Below are 14,519 nucleotides of genomic sequence, written 5' to 3'. Positions count from 1 at the left end.
TTGGGTGCCACAAAGAAAAGTCAGCACTGGGAAAAAGGATCTCTCAGAAGGCAACCTTTACTTCCTGCAGAAAGGGTACCTTGACCAGCAATCTTGCCACAAGAGTACAATGAACAAAGGAAAAGCAGACATATTTATCCTTTACGCATTTGGGGTCTTCTTTACTGCTGTGTCTGATCTCCGTTGGTTGGAGCCAGACCTCACAATCTAGACTAAAATTTGATTGGCTAGCAACTTAAAACTTTTCTAAACAGGTAAAGGCAATGGAGAACAAAAATGAAATCTAAGTAAGGAAGGGGCACAGCTGCAAGCTGGGACATGCCTGTGAGCACGTTCAGCATAGATATCTTGGTTAAAACACAAGGACATAGAATGTGCTATGTGTCTGTGAGCATGTCTAACAGCTACATAGGATAGGATTTAACAAAGAACTACTAGCAAGAAGGCTTTGAAGAAAGTGTTTAAAACAAACTATTATTTGTAAGACTTCTGATTATTCTTTTTTTTTTTTTTTTTTTTTTTTTTGAGACAGAGTCTCGCTCCGTCACCAGGCACCAGGCTGGAGTGCAGTGGTGTGATCTTGGCTCACTGCAACCTCTGCCTCCTGGGTTCAAGCAATTCTCCTGCCTCAGCCTCCCAAGTAGCTGGGAATACAGGCGCGTGCCACCATGCCCAGCTAATTTTTGTATTTTTAGTAGAGATGGTGTTTCACCATGTTGGCCAGTATGGTCTCAATCTCTTGACCTTGTGATCCGCCCGCCTCAGCCTCCCAAAGTGCTGGGATTACAGGCGTGAGCCACCACGCCCGGCCCTGATTATCCTTTAACAAGAAAGGAAACTTGGAAGAACTTCTCTACTTCCTACACCATATGACATGTATCCAGCATGCCTCCTTAGGTTCCTCTTGGCTGCCACGGTTTCTTGAACTTTCCTTATTTTTGATGACCTTGAGAGTTTTGAGGGGTACAGATTAAGATACTCTGTGGAATGTCCCCCAATTGGAATTTGTCTCATGAGAAAATTATGATTAGACTGGTGATGGGCTTTTTAGAGGAAAACCACAGAAGTAAAGTACAGATAACATCCTATCAAGGGTACATACTCTCAACATGTATTATCACTCCAATGTTGACCTCAATAGCTGGTTCAGACAGTCTGTAAAGTTACTCTTTCCCCAGTCCCTTTCCAAATTGTATTTGTTGGAAAGAAGTCACTATGCTCAGCCCACAATTAAGGATGGGGGAGTTATACTCCATCTCCTTGAGGGCAGAGTATCTACATATACATATGCTATTTAGAATTCTGCATAGGAGCTTTGTCTTTCCTCATTCATTTGTTTATAATACCACTTTATCTATTTTTTTTTTTTTTTTTTGGAGACAGGGTTTTACTTTCTGTCACCCAGGCTGGGGTGCAATGGTGGGATCTTAGTTCACTGTAGCCTCAACCTCCCAGGCTCAAGTGATGCTCCTGCCTCAGCATCCCAAGTAGCTGGGACCACAGACATGGGCCACCATGCCTGGCCAATTTTTAAATTAATTTATTCTTCTTTTTCTTATCTCCTAGAGCCTTCATATGAGATAATTTTTTAATTTTTTTTGTGGAGATGGGGTTTCCCTATGTTGCCCACGCTGGTCTTGAACTCCTGGGCTCAAGAGATTCTCCCTCCATAGCTTCCCAAAGTGCTAGGATTATAGGTGTGAGCCACCATGCCTGGCCATATCATCTATTCTGTTGCCCCACATTGTTCCAGCTTTGGCCACTGGGAGTTCTTTGAGTTGGCTCCCATGTCCCTTTGCAATAACCACATCGTGTGTGTGTGTGTGTGTGTGTGTGTGTGTGTGTGTGTGTGTGTGATTTCCTTAGTGCTTCCTTCCTTCCGGCACTGTAAGATATTCCAGGCTCAGGATACAAAACTGCAGCTAGATAAGAGAACTAAGTTCTAGTGTACTTAGAATGCACTACAGTTAACACTGTAGGATGACTATAGTTAACAATAATATAGATAACAGTAATATATAGTTTCTTTTTTTTTTTTTTTCTTTGAGACAGAGTCTTGCCGTCACCCAGGCTGGAGTGCAATGGCGCAGTCTCGGCTCACTGCCACCTCCGTCTCCTGAGTTCAGTTGATTCTCCCTGCCTCAGCCTCCTGAGTAGCTGGGATAACTGCTGGCTAATTTTTGGTGTGTATATTTTTAGTAAAGACAGGGTTTTGCCATGTTAGCCAGGCTTGTCTCAAACTCCTGACTTCAGGTGATCTGCCTACCTCAGCCTCCCAAAGTACTGGGATTCCAGGCATGAGCCACGGCACCTGGCCAATATATAGTTTCACATAGCTAGAATTCGAATATTGAAGGTTCCTAACACAAAGAAATGATAAATGTTTGAGATTATGGATATGCTAATTACACAGATCTCATCATTATATGTTATATGTTGAAACATCATCGGGTACCCCATAAAACACGTACAATTATTATGTAAACTAAAAACTACAATTTAAAAAGGCACATCCAGGCCAGGTGTCGTAGCTCACACCTGTAATTCCAGCACTTTGGAAGGCCAAGGCGGGCAGATCACTTGAGGTCAGGAGTTCAAGACCAGCCTGGCCAACATGGTGAAACCCCATCTCTACTAAAAATACAAACATTAGCTGGATTTGGTGGAGCATGCCTATAATCCCAGCTACTCAGGAGGCTGAGGCAGGAGAATCACTTGAACCCGACAGGTGGAGGTTGCAGTGAGCCAAGATCGTGCCACTGTACTCCAGCCTGGGTAACACTGGCAGACTCTGTCTCAAAAAAAAAAAAATGACTATAAAAATTGCATGCAGGTTTCTGAGAGGATTTAAATGTTAAAATTAGTTTGGTAAATACCTAGCAGTATGTTTGCTGGATTATATGTTAAGACTATGTTTAGATTTGTAAGAAACCGCCAAACAGTCTTCTAAAGTGGCTATGCCATTTTGCATTCCCATCAGTAATGAATAAGAGTTCCTGTTGCTTGTCATCCTTACCAGAAATTGGTATTGTTAGTTTTTTGGATTTTAGTCATTCTACTAGGTATGTAAGTGGTATCTCAATGTGGTTTTAATTTGCAATTCTCTGATGACAAATAATAAGCATTTTTTCATATGCTACTCTCATTTTAAAATTCGTCATTAATATAATCACTGTTAAAGAAAATCGGATAAGATACTGTGGCATTTATAACATATGTAGAAAAAAAACCATGACAAAAATAGCAGAAAGGACAGGTTGGCAGAAATTGATTTACATTACAGTGAAGTTCTTTCATTAAATGTGAAGTGATATCAAATGAAAGTAGATTGTGATAAAAGTGCATACTTTTAAAATCTAGAGCAACCACTAACAAAATTAAACAAGGAGGTTTAGCTAGTAAGCCAATAGCAGAGATAATGGGAATCATAAAAGAAAAATAAACCTTCAATCCCAAAGAAAACAAGCAAATAGGGTAAAGGAACAAGAAACACATGGAACAAAAAGAAAGCAACTTGCAGGATGATAAATTTAGGCCAGGCACAGTGGCTCACGCCTGTAATCCCAGCACTTTGGGAGGCTGAGGCGGGCGGATCACCTGAGGTCAGGAGTTTGAGACCAGCCTCACCAACATGGGGAAACCATGTGTCTAGTAAAAATACAAAAATTAGCCAGGCATGCTGGTGGGCACCTGTAATCCCAGCTACTCAGGAGGCTGAGGCAGGAGAATCACTTGAACCCAGGAGTTGGAGGTTGCAGTGAGACGAGATTACACCATTGCCCTCCTGCCTGGGCAACAAGAGTGAAACTCTGTCTCAAAAAAAAAAAAAAACCTTAAATTTAAAGTCAACCATATCACTCATAAATTAAATGAAAACAGTGTAAATATCCCAATTAAAAGGTGGAGATGAAATGGACATGTTGGCTCAAACCTGTAATCCCAGCACTTTGGGAGGCTGAGGCGGGAGGATTGTTTGAGACCAGCCTGGGCAACACAAGAAGACCCTGTATCTAAAAAACAAAGAAGAAGAAAAAGAAAAAAGAAAGAGAAAGAAAGAGAGAGAAAGGAAGGGAGGGAGGATTAGCTGGCACATGCTTGTAGTCCCAGCTACTTTTGGAGTCTGAGGTGGGAGGAGGATTGCTTGAGGCCAAGAGTTCAAGGCTGCAGTGAACTATGATTGCACCACTGCACTCCAGCCTGGGTAGAGTGAGACCTTGTACCTAAAAAAATACCAAACAACCAATAAAGTAATTATCCCTCCTAAAATATCACAGGAGAGTAAAAAGAAAAAATTATCCAAAATAATTTTTAAATTACACTAAAAAAAAAAAATTGCATGACTTTCCACAGTAGTAGGCAGACACTTAGGTGAGCAATACATATTTTTCAACACAACAGGAATAATGAGCTTAAGTGTATCTCAAGTTAGTATTAAAGAGAAAAAGATTCTTTCAAGTGACTTTAGACCATAGTGTTTTCTTTTTTTTCTTTTCTTTTTTTTTTTTTTTTTTTGAGACAGGGTCTTGCTTTGATACCAGGCTGGAGTGCAGTGGTATGATTATGACTCACTACAGCCTCAAACTCCTGAGCTCAAGCAATCCTGCCTCAGCCTCCTGAGCATCTGGGACTACAGGTGCATTCCACCATGCCTGGATACTTAAAAAAATTTTTCGTTGGCTAGGCGCTGTAGCTGACACCTGTAATCCCAGCACTTTGGGAGGCTGAGATGGGTGATCACTTGAGGACAGGCATTCAAGACCAACCTGGCCAACATGGTGAAACCCTGTCTCTACTAAAAGTACAAAAGTTAGCCAAGCATGGTGGCGCACACCTATAGTCCCAGCTAAATAAGAGATTGAGGCATGTAAATTGCTTGAGCCCGGGAGGTGGAGGTTGTACTGAGCCAAGATTGTACCATTGCACTCCAGCCTGGATGACAGAGCAAGATTCTGTCTCAAAAAAACAAAACAAAACAAAATTTCTTTTGTAGAGACAGGGTCTCCCTGTGTTGCCCAGGCTGGTCCCAAACTCCTAGGCTCAAGCTCTTGCCTCAGCCTCCCAAAACATTGGGATTACAGGCATGAGCCACCATGCCCAGCCTAGACCATAGTATTTTGACTATACAACCTTAATAAAATATTTTTTTAAAGCACACAAGGCTGCAAAGAAATCTCACACTTTCTTCAATAGTCTTGCTGTAAATAGTAATATTGATATTATTACTTTGAAGCTCTTTTACATACGTTATGTAACAAAAGAGATAAGTAATTGTCTTTACGTTATTAGGACTAATGTTTTCAGTGTAAGAGAAAAGTGATAAAAGTATAAAATTAGTAAGGTTAATTAAACAATTGTAAGGTTAAATTTGAATCAGAAATAGCGATATAAACTATTTTCATTGTTTACAAAAATACTTATTTCATGGCTCTGTCCATTGAAATGACAAACCAGCAGTCATGATCACTCCTAGTGTCTAAATTGCGGTCTATAAATATTCCTCACTAAATGGAACCTGGGCTTTTTATAGGAATGCTGATTGTTAGTATGTGGCTGGAATGAGCCTGAGACATCTTATTTTTGCCCGGGATATCGTCACGTTATAGAAAGCAAGTAAGCAGTAAGACACACGAACCATCATGAATACATGGGAAAAAAAAAGCAAAGACAAAAAACAAAAAAAACACTGAACTGTACACTTCAAAATGGTTAACATGGTCAGTTTATGTCACGCGTATGTTATGGGCAGAATTGCATCCTGCTTCCTGCCAATTTAAATCCTGACGCCCTAACCCCGAGTACCTCGGAATGTGATCATTTGGAGACAGGGCCTTTAAAGAGGTAATTAAGCAAAAATGGAGTTAGTGTGAACCCTAACTGGATTCTTATAAGAGGAAATTGGGACACAAAGAGAGAGAGAGGGAGAGAGGGAGGGAGCTAACAGACACACATGTGCACAGTTAGAAAGTTGTGTCTGCCAGCCAAGGAGAGAGGCCTTAGGAGAAACCAACTCGGCTGACACTTTGATGCCAGACGTCCAGCCTCCTGAACTGTGAGAGAACATATTTCTGTTGTGTAAACGACCCAGTTTGTGGGATTTTAAGGCAGCCCTGGCAAACTATACAATGTATTTTACCACAATTTAAAAAACCAACCAACCAACCAACAAGAAAACCCTAAGCTGACACTTAGCAGAATAGAAAGCTCAAAACAAGCAAACAGGCCAGGCGTGGTGGCTCATGCCTATAATCCCAGCACTCTGGGAGGCCGAGGCGGGTGGATCACCTGAGATCAGGAGTTCAAGACCAGCCTGACCAACATGGAGAAATCCTGTCTCTACTCAAAACAAAACAAAACAAAACAAAAAAATTAGCTGGGTGTGGTGATGGGTGCCTGTAATCCCAGCTACTCGGGAGGCTGAGGCAGGAGAATTGCTTGTACCCAGGAGGTAGAGGTTGCAGTGAGCTGAGATTGCACTCCAGCTTGGGCAACAAGAGCAAAACTCCATCTCAAAAAAGCAAAAGACAACAAACAAACAAAAGCAAGCAAACAAAACTATGCATTAGCCAGTGGAACGTCTGTGATCTGCTGTTGAAGGTTCCAGAGAGCACGAGCCATGTTGACTGGTGTCAACACATCTGAGTGAGTCCTAGTTTCCGCTGTGCCCTCCACACTGGGGTCAGCTCCCTTGTCCACCTTTGTTTGGCGCCTTCTCCCTCTGCAAGCCCTGTTCCACACCGTCGCCATTGCTCCCCATTCCCTGTGGATTGGGAGTCCCCTTTTAGCAGATGACTTGGTCTCTTGCCTCACAGAAAAGCAGGGACCAACCAACCTGACTTCTCTCTCCCTCCCAGTGCCCCTGCAAACACCCCAGCCCACACCCTCTCCTGTCCTTCCCTCTCTCCAGTCTCCCGAATGTGGAGGTGCCTGACCTCCTTTCAGTCCCTCCCCGTTGTTGTGCTTTCTTCTCTCCTTAGAACGCTTCCTCCATCAATTTCCTCCTCTTTTTTTCTGTTTTCTAACCCCCTGTATTCATAATTCTCCTCCTTTTTTTAAAACCTTCACTTCAACCCCTCTCTACTGGCTCCTTTCCAGAAGCCTCTAAGTAGGTTCAAATCTCCCTCATAACCGGTACGCACATGCTGCCTTGATCCCAAGCTTTCCCTAGCTACCACAGCCTCTCCATCACTCCCTTTTCATCCACAGATTCTCTCTCTGTTGCCCTGGCTGGAGTGCTGTGGCGCTATCCCAGCTCACTGCAACCTCTGCCTCATGGGTTCAAGGGATTCTCCTGTCTCAGTCTCCTAAGTAGCTGGGATTACAGGTGTGGGCCACCACACTGGCTAATTTTTGTATTTTTAGTAGAGACAGAGTTTCACCATGTTGGTCAGGTTGGTCTCAAACTCCTGACCTTGTGATCCACCCACCTTGGCCTCCCAAAGTGCTGTGACCCACCGTGCTGGCCTCATCCACCATTCTTTTTTTTTGAGATGGAGTCTCGCTCTGTCTCCCAGGTTGGAGTGCAGTGGCGCCCTCTGGGCTCACCGCAACCTCCACCTCCCAGGTTCAAGCAATTCTCTTGCCTCAGCCTTACAAGTAACTAGGATTACAGGTGTGCACCACCATGCCCGGCTAATTTTTCTTTTTTTTAAGTAGGGACGGCATTTCACCATGTTGGTCAGGCTGGTCTCAAACCCCTGACTTCGTGATCCGCCCGCCTCAGCCTCCCAATAGTGCTGGGATTACGGGTGTGAGCCACCACGCCCGGCTTCATCCACCATTCTTAAAGGATTCTATTCTAGTTACCTCTACATTCCCACTTTCCCTCCATCCTACTGCCTCTTGAATTTTGGCTTTTGCCCACACCACTCCTCAATAACTATTCTGATAAAGCTCTTTCAAGCCTCCTGTTGGATTGCTTGCCCTCTCCTATTGCTTATGGGCTGCTTCTGTTTCATGTACGTACAATTGGCATCTCAGACTCTGTGTATCCCCAGCCAAACACATCATTATTTTTCTCAAGTGCACTTTCCTTCCTGAGTTCTTTATTTTTGTTAATGGAGCTACTGTCACCCAGCTCCATACTTCAGTATCATTATGGGCTTTGGGGTTATTTATTTATTTATTTCTTATTATTTGGTTTTTTTTTTTTTTTTGAGACAAAGTCTCACTCTGTCACCCAGGCTGGAGTTCAATGGCATGATCTCTGCAACCTCCCAGGTTCAAGCAATTCTCGTGCCTCAGCCTCCTGGTAGCAGTGACAACAAGTGCATGCCACTACGCCTAGCTAATTTTTGTGTTTTTAGTAGAGACAGGGTTTCACCATGTGGGCCAGGCTAATCTTGAACTTCTGACCTCAGGTGATCTACCTGCCTCGACCTCCCAAAGTGCTGGATTACATATTTATTCATTTAAGCAATTTAAAGCAATTTTCTTTATTAGGTAATGCATTAGCCAGTGCAAGATTTGAAATATTCAAATTATAAACATTAAAAAGACTGTCTTTCACTACTAACCCATAACCACCCCACTTCTCCTCTTAAACAGACCACTTAATGTCATCAATTTTGTATCTATTTCTCTAGGAATATATAAACATATGTAAGCAAAGATGTTTGTTTACTCTCATATTACCTTTTCAAGGCCAGGTGCAGTGGCTCATGCCTTTATAGCATTTTGGGAGGCCAAGGTGGGCAGAGCTCTTGAGCCCAAGAGTTCGAGACCAGCCTGGGCAACACAGTGAAACTCCATCTCTACAAAAAAAAAAAAAAAAAAAAAAAAAAAAAAAAAAAAAAATGGGCCAGGCATGGTGACTCATGACTGTAATCCCAGCACTTTGGAAGGCTGAGGCAGTTGAATCACCTGAGATCAGGAGTTCAAGACCAGTCTGGCCAACATAATGAAACCCTGTCTCTACTAAAAATACAAAAATTAGCCAGCCTGGTGGTGGGTCCCTATAGTTCTATAGCTGGGCATGGTGGCATGTACCTGTAGTCCCAGTTACTCGGGAGGCTGAGGCAGGGGAATTGCTTGAACCAGGAAGTTGGAGGTTGCAGTGAGCCGAGATTGTGCCACTGCACTCCAGCCTGGTGACAGAGCGAGATTCCGTCTCAAAAATAAATAAATAAACAAATAAATAAGAAGAAGAAAAAATAAATAGTGCTCACTTTGGCAGCACATATAAAACCACACATCTACAACAATCTGATCTTTGCCCACCTGACCAAAACAAGCCATGGGGAAAGGATTCCCTATCTAATAAATGGTGCTGGAGAACTAGTTAACCATATGCAGAAAATTGAAACTGGATCCTTTCCTCATACCTTTATACAAAAATTAACTCAAGATGGATTAAAGACTTAAATGTAAAACCCCAAACTATAAAAACCCTAGGAGAAAATCTAGGCAATACGTAATTCAGAACATAAGGATGGGCAAAGATTTTATGATGAAATTGCCAAAAGCAATCACAACAAAAGCAAAAATCGACAAATGGATCTAATTAAACTAAAGAAATTCTGCACAGCAAAAGCAACTATCATCAGCTAGGTGCCGTGGCTCACACCTGTAGTTCCGGCTCTTAGGGAGGCCAAGGTGGGCAGATCTCTCAAGGTCAGGAGTTCAAGACCAGCCTGGCCAACACAGTGAAACTCCATCTGTACTAAAACTATAAAAATTACCTGGGTGTGGTAGCACACGTGTAATTTCAGCTCTTCAGGAGGCTGATTCAGGAGAATCACTTGAACCCAGGAGGTGGAGGTTGTAGTGAGTCGAGACTGCGCCATTGCACTCTGGCCTGGGCAACAAGTTTTTGAAACTCCATCTCAAAAAAAAAAAAAGAAAAGAAAGGAAAAAAAAAAAAGAGAAATACAAATCAAAACCACAATGAGATACCATCTCATACCAGTCAGAATGGTGATTATTAAAAAGTCAAGAAATGCCAGGCACAGCGGCTCATGCCTGTAATTCCAGCACTTTGAGAGGCCAAGGCGGGCAGATCACCTGAGGTTACCAGCCTGACCAACATGGAGAAACCCCATCTCTACTAAAAATACAAAATTAGCTGGACATGGTGGCTCATGCCTGTAATCCCAGCTACTTAGGAGGCTGAAGCAGGAGAATCTCTTGAACCTGGGAGGCAGAGATTGTAGTGAGCTGAGATAGCACCATTGTACTCCAGCCCAGGCAACAGAGCAAACTCCACCTCAAAAAACAGAAGAAAAGAAAGAGAGAGAGAGAGAGAGAGAGAGAGAGAGAGAGAGAGAGAAGGAAGGAAGAAAGGAAGGAAAGAAGGAAGGAAGGAAGGATGGATGGATGATGCTGGCAAGATTGTGGAGAAACAGAAATGCTTTTACACTGTTGGTGGGAATGTAAGTTAGTTTAACCGCTGTGGAAGACACTGGTGATTCTGCAAAGATTTAGAACTGGAAATACCATTTGACCCAGCAATCCTATTACTGGATATATATCCAAAGGAGTATAAATCATTCTTTTATAAAGATACATGCGTTGTATGCGGTGGCTCACACCTGTAATCCCAGCACTTTGGGAGGCTGAGGCAGGCAGATCAAGAGTTCAGAAATTTGAGACCAGCCTGACCAACACGGTAAAACCCTGTCTCTACTAAAAATACAAAAATTAGCTGGGTATGGTGGTGCATACCTGTAATCCCAGCTACTCGGGAGGCTGAGGCAGGAGAATCACTTGAACCTGGGAGGCAGAGGTTGCGGTGAACCGAGATCGTGCCATTGCACTCCAGCCTGGGCAACAAGAGCAAAACTCTGTCTCAAAAAAAAAAAAAAAAAAAAAGAAAGAAAGAAAAAGAAAAAGAAAAAGAAAGACACATGTATTCGTATGTTCCTTGCAGCACTATTCACAATAGCAAAGACATGGAATCAATCCAAATGCCCATCAATGATAGACTAGATAAAGAAAATGTGGTACATATACACCATGGAATACTATGCAGCCATAAAAAGGAACAAGATAATGTCCTTTACAGGGACTTGGATGGAGCTGGAAGCCATTATTCTCAGCAAACTAATGCATGAACAGAAAACCAAACACCACATGTTCCCACTTATAAGTAAGAGCTGAACAATCAGAACACATGGACACAGGGAGGTGAACAACACTTACTGGGTCCTGTCAGGGGACAGTGGTAGGGGAAGAGCATTAGGGAAAAGAGCTAATGTGTGTAGGGCTTAATACCTAGGTGGTGGGTTGACTGGTGCAGCAAACCACCATGGCACACGTTTACCTATGTAACAAACATGCACATCCAGCATATGCACCCTAGAATTAAAAAAAAAAAAAAAATCAAGTTGCAATTTATTAAATTTGTAAGTTAGCATTTAAAAAGAAAAAACAAACAATAAATAATTTAAAAAATGAAAATGCAAATGATAGCTTGCCATATACACAGTTGTATCCCTTGTGTTTTTAAGGTACATATCTTAGACGTGATCTCATTGAATGCTGTCTCCTTCTTTGTTATAGCCGCATAGTGTTTGACGGTATCTCTGACTACTCTTTTGTCTCCAACATCTAATCAATGGCCAAGTCATATCAATGAGGTATTATTTTTCCTACGGCATCTCCATTCCCAGTGCCGATTAGTTTAGACTTTTGCTTCTCTGCCTGGATTGCCACAATAGCCTCCTGTCTGTCCTCTCCTTAGCCTTTCCTTTATTTCACGCTACTCTTTTTTTTTTTTTTTGAGACGGAGTTTCGCTCTTGTTACCCAGGCTGGAGTGCAATGGCACGATCTCGGCTCACCGCAACCTCCGCCTCCTGGGTTCAGGCAATTCTCCTGCCTCAGCCTCCTGAGTAGCTGGGATTACAGGCACGCGCCACCATGCCCAGCTGATTTTTTGTATTTTTAGTAGAGACAGGGTTTCACCATGTTGACCAGGATGGTCTCGATCTCTCGACCTCGTGATCCACCCGCCTCGGCCTCCCAAAGTGCTGGGATTACAGGCTTGAGCCACCGCGCCCGGCCCATCACGCTATTCTTTTAGATTCATCTTAAGTACTGCTCTGATTGTTATTTCCCAGCTTAACAATCATCACTATTTTCTCCTCGTCTGCAGAATCTGATGCTACGTTCTCTCCATTTTTCTTACTGCCCCCTCCTTCATGGCCTGAACTCTTTTTTTTTAAGACGGGGTTTCGCCATGTTGGTCAGGCTGGTCTTGAACTCCCGACCTCAGATGATCCACCCGCCTTGGCCTCCAAAGTACTTGGATTATAGGCGTGAGCCACCACGTCCGGCCGTGAACTCTTAAGTCACACTGAAGAGCTGGTTGATCCTAGAGCAGGCCTTGTGATTTCTCACTGGAGTGTTTTCCATGTTGCTACTTTACTTCGAGGTATAAGACATTGCCACCAAGTCCAAAACCACCCTGTCCTTCAGTTCAACTCAGACACTAGCTTTTCTGTGAAGACCTCCTGAGTCCCACAATTAGTCCAGCAAGCTAAAAGTGAGCCTGGTAAGGTGCCTAAGATACAACATTTAAGGGGTTGCTCATTCTCTGGGTCGTGGGCGCACCATCCCTGCACTCACACACCCTGAGAGTGGGTAGCTTCTTCAGTTTTGCCCTCTCAGTGACTCACTTACCTCTCCCTAGTCCCAGCCTTACCTCAGCAGTCCCAGGCCTCCTGTAAACCCCCAAAGAGCTTGATTTGCATATCTCTAAGGGATGTCCTCTTCCTAGCCTGCACTGTAGTTATTGAATTACAGACTTCCTTTTCTTCCCACCAAGTTCCTTGTGGGCGGCACCATGCCAGACCCATATTGGATCCCTGGCGCCTCTCCCAAAACCTCACACCCAGCCTGTGTGTATTTGTGACAGCTCTTTAGGTTAGGAGTGTCTGCTCACCTGAAAACATGCTCAAAATGCTTTCAGTACAAAAGGTAAAGGCAATTAAGAGCTATTCGGGAACTTCAGAAACCCAAAGGCAGGAGTCCTGTGGGTCTCAGGAAGAGAATCAGAAACTAGAGCACAGTGGAGACTCTGGGAAATCCCACTGCTCTCCCGCCTGCTTCCCCTCCATCTGCTTCTGTGTGGTCTGCCTTCTCCTCTCTCACTAATGACGGACTGTTTCCCACTTCATTTAGTGGAAAACGCCCTCTGCCTACGGTTCCCAAAGCTGGGTAAGTTGTAGCTCAAGCACACACACGGAAGGGCAGAGAAAGAGAGAGAGAGAGAGATCTCAACTTCAATTTCAAAATCGCCATGAAATACTCAAATTGGCCCAGGTTGAGTCGGGAACCTGATTCTGGACCAACACCATCTGTAGCCACAAGGCACAACAGGAATATGGCAATCTTGGGGACCTCAGTGGTGTTCATGCATCTTATCTCCATAGCTCCATCATTAACGTGACTCAGCTCCAGTTTCCAGTTTCTGTGTCTTTTAGCCAAACATTCTAAATCCCAAGACAGAGAAGAACCTTGGCGTTGCTTGGGTCAGGTGACCGTCCCTGGATCCCTCAGTCATGGAGGGGTGGAGGGAGAGAGGCCCTCAAATATAGGCATGACTGACGGATGTCATCTCTGTGAATGGGACAGTTTCTAGAGAAGGGGGACTCTGTTGAACTAGTGAGTCATACCCAAAGGTGACTGTTATGAGGTATTTGTTGAATAAATAAATGCAATGGCTGAATGATCTCATTTTAAAAAGAGCAACTGTCCAAAGCTATTAGCTAAGTATTAGGCAGCTATTAGAAAACTCATTCACTCCATCACTCAAAATGGAATCAGTCTCTGAGCCTTGATTAAACTGGCAGCTGGGTGCTGTGGCTCACACTTGTAATCCCAGCACTTTGGGAGGTTGAGGCAGATGGATCATCTGAGGTCAGGAGTTTGAGACCAGCCTGGCCAACATGGTGAAATTGTCTCTACTAAAAATACAAAGATTAGCTGCATGTTGTGGTGCTCACCTGTAATTCCAGCTACTCAGGGGGCTGAGGCATGAGAATCACTTGAACCCGGGAGGTGGAGGTTGCTGTGAGCCAAGACTGTGCCACTGCACTCCAGCCTGGATGACAGAGCAAGACTGTTTCAAAACCAAAACCAAAACCTTTCTTCCCAATGCCTCTCAAATCCCTCCCTTCCTTCGATTCCACCAGCACCATCACAGTTTGCACTCAGATCTGATGCTCTGCTCAGCCTTCACCACTTCCATTCCAGTTGCTGACTGTATCCAGGGTAATCTGCTCCAAACACATGGCTTTCCTGTTGCCACCAGCCACTCGATCTGTCTGAAACAACCAAACACATCCTCTTTCTGTCGGAATTCACTTTCCATTAGAAGATTGTCAACAACACTACCATCTCTCCATCATTTAGTTGTTAAAAACCTGGAATTTCGTCTGACCTTTGCTCTCCTAGTCCTTCACTATCTCATGAGTTATCAAGCAGTCTTGAATTTTCCTTTATTGCCTTTGTTGGTCTTCTTCTTTGTTTTTTGTTTTTTGTTTATTTGTTTGAGACAGAGTCTTGCTCTGTTGCCAGGCTG

The sequence above is a fragment of the Saimiri boliviensis genome, chromosome 10 (genome assembly GCF_048565385.1).
Source record: "Saimiri boliviensis isolate mSaiBol1 chromosome 10, mSaiBol1.pri, whole genome shotgun sequence".
NCBI classification, from domain to species: Eukaryota; Metazoa; Chordata; class Mammalia; order Primates; family Cebidae; genus Saimiri; species Saimiri boliviensis.
The sequence above is the reverse complement of the archived record's forward strand: the minus strand, read 5'-3'. Positions refer to the sequence as shown.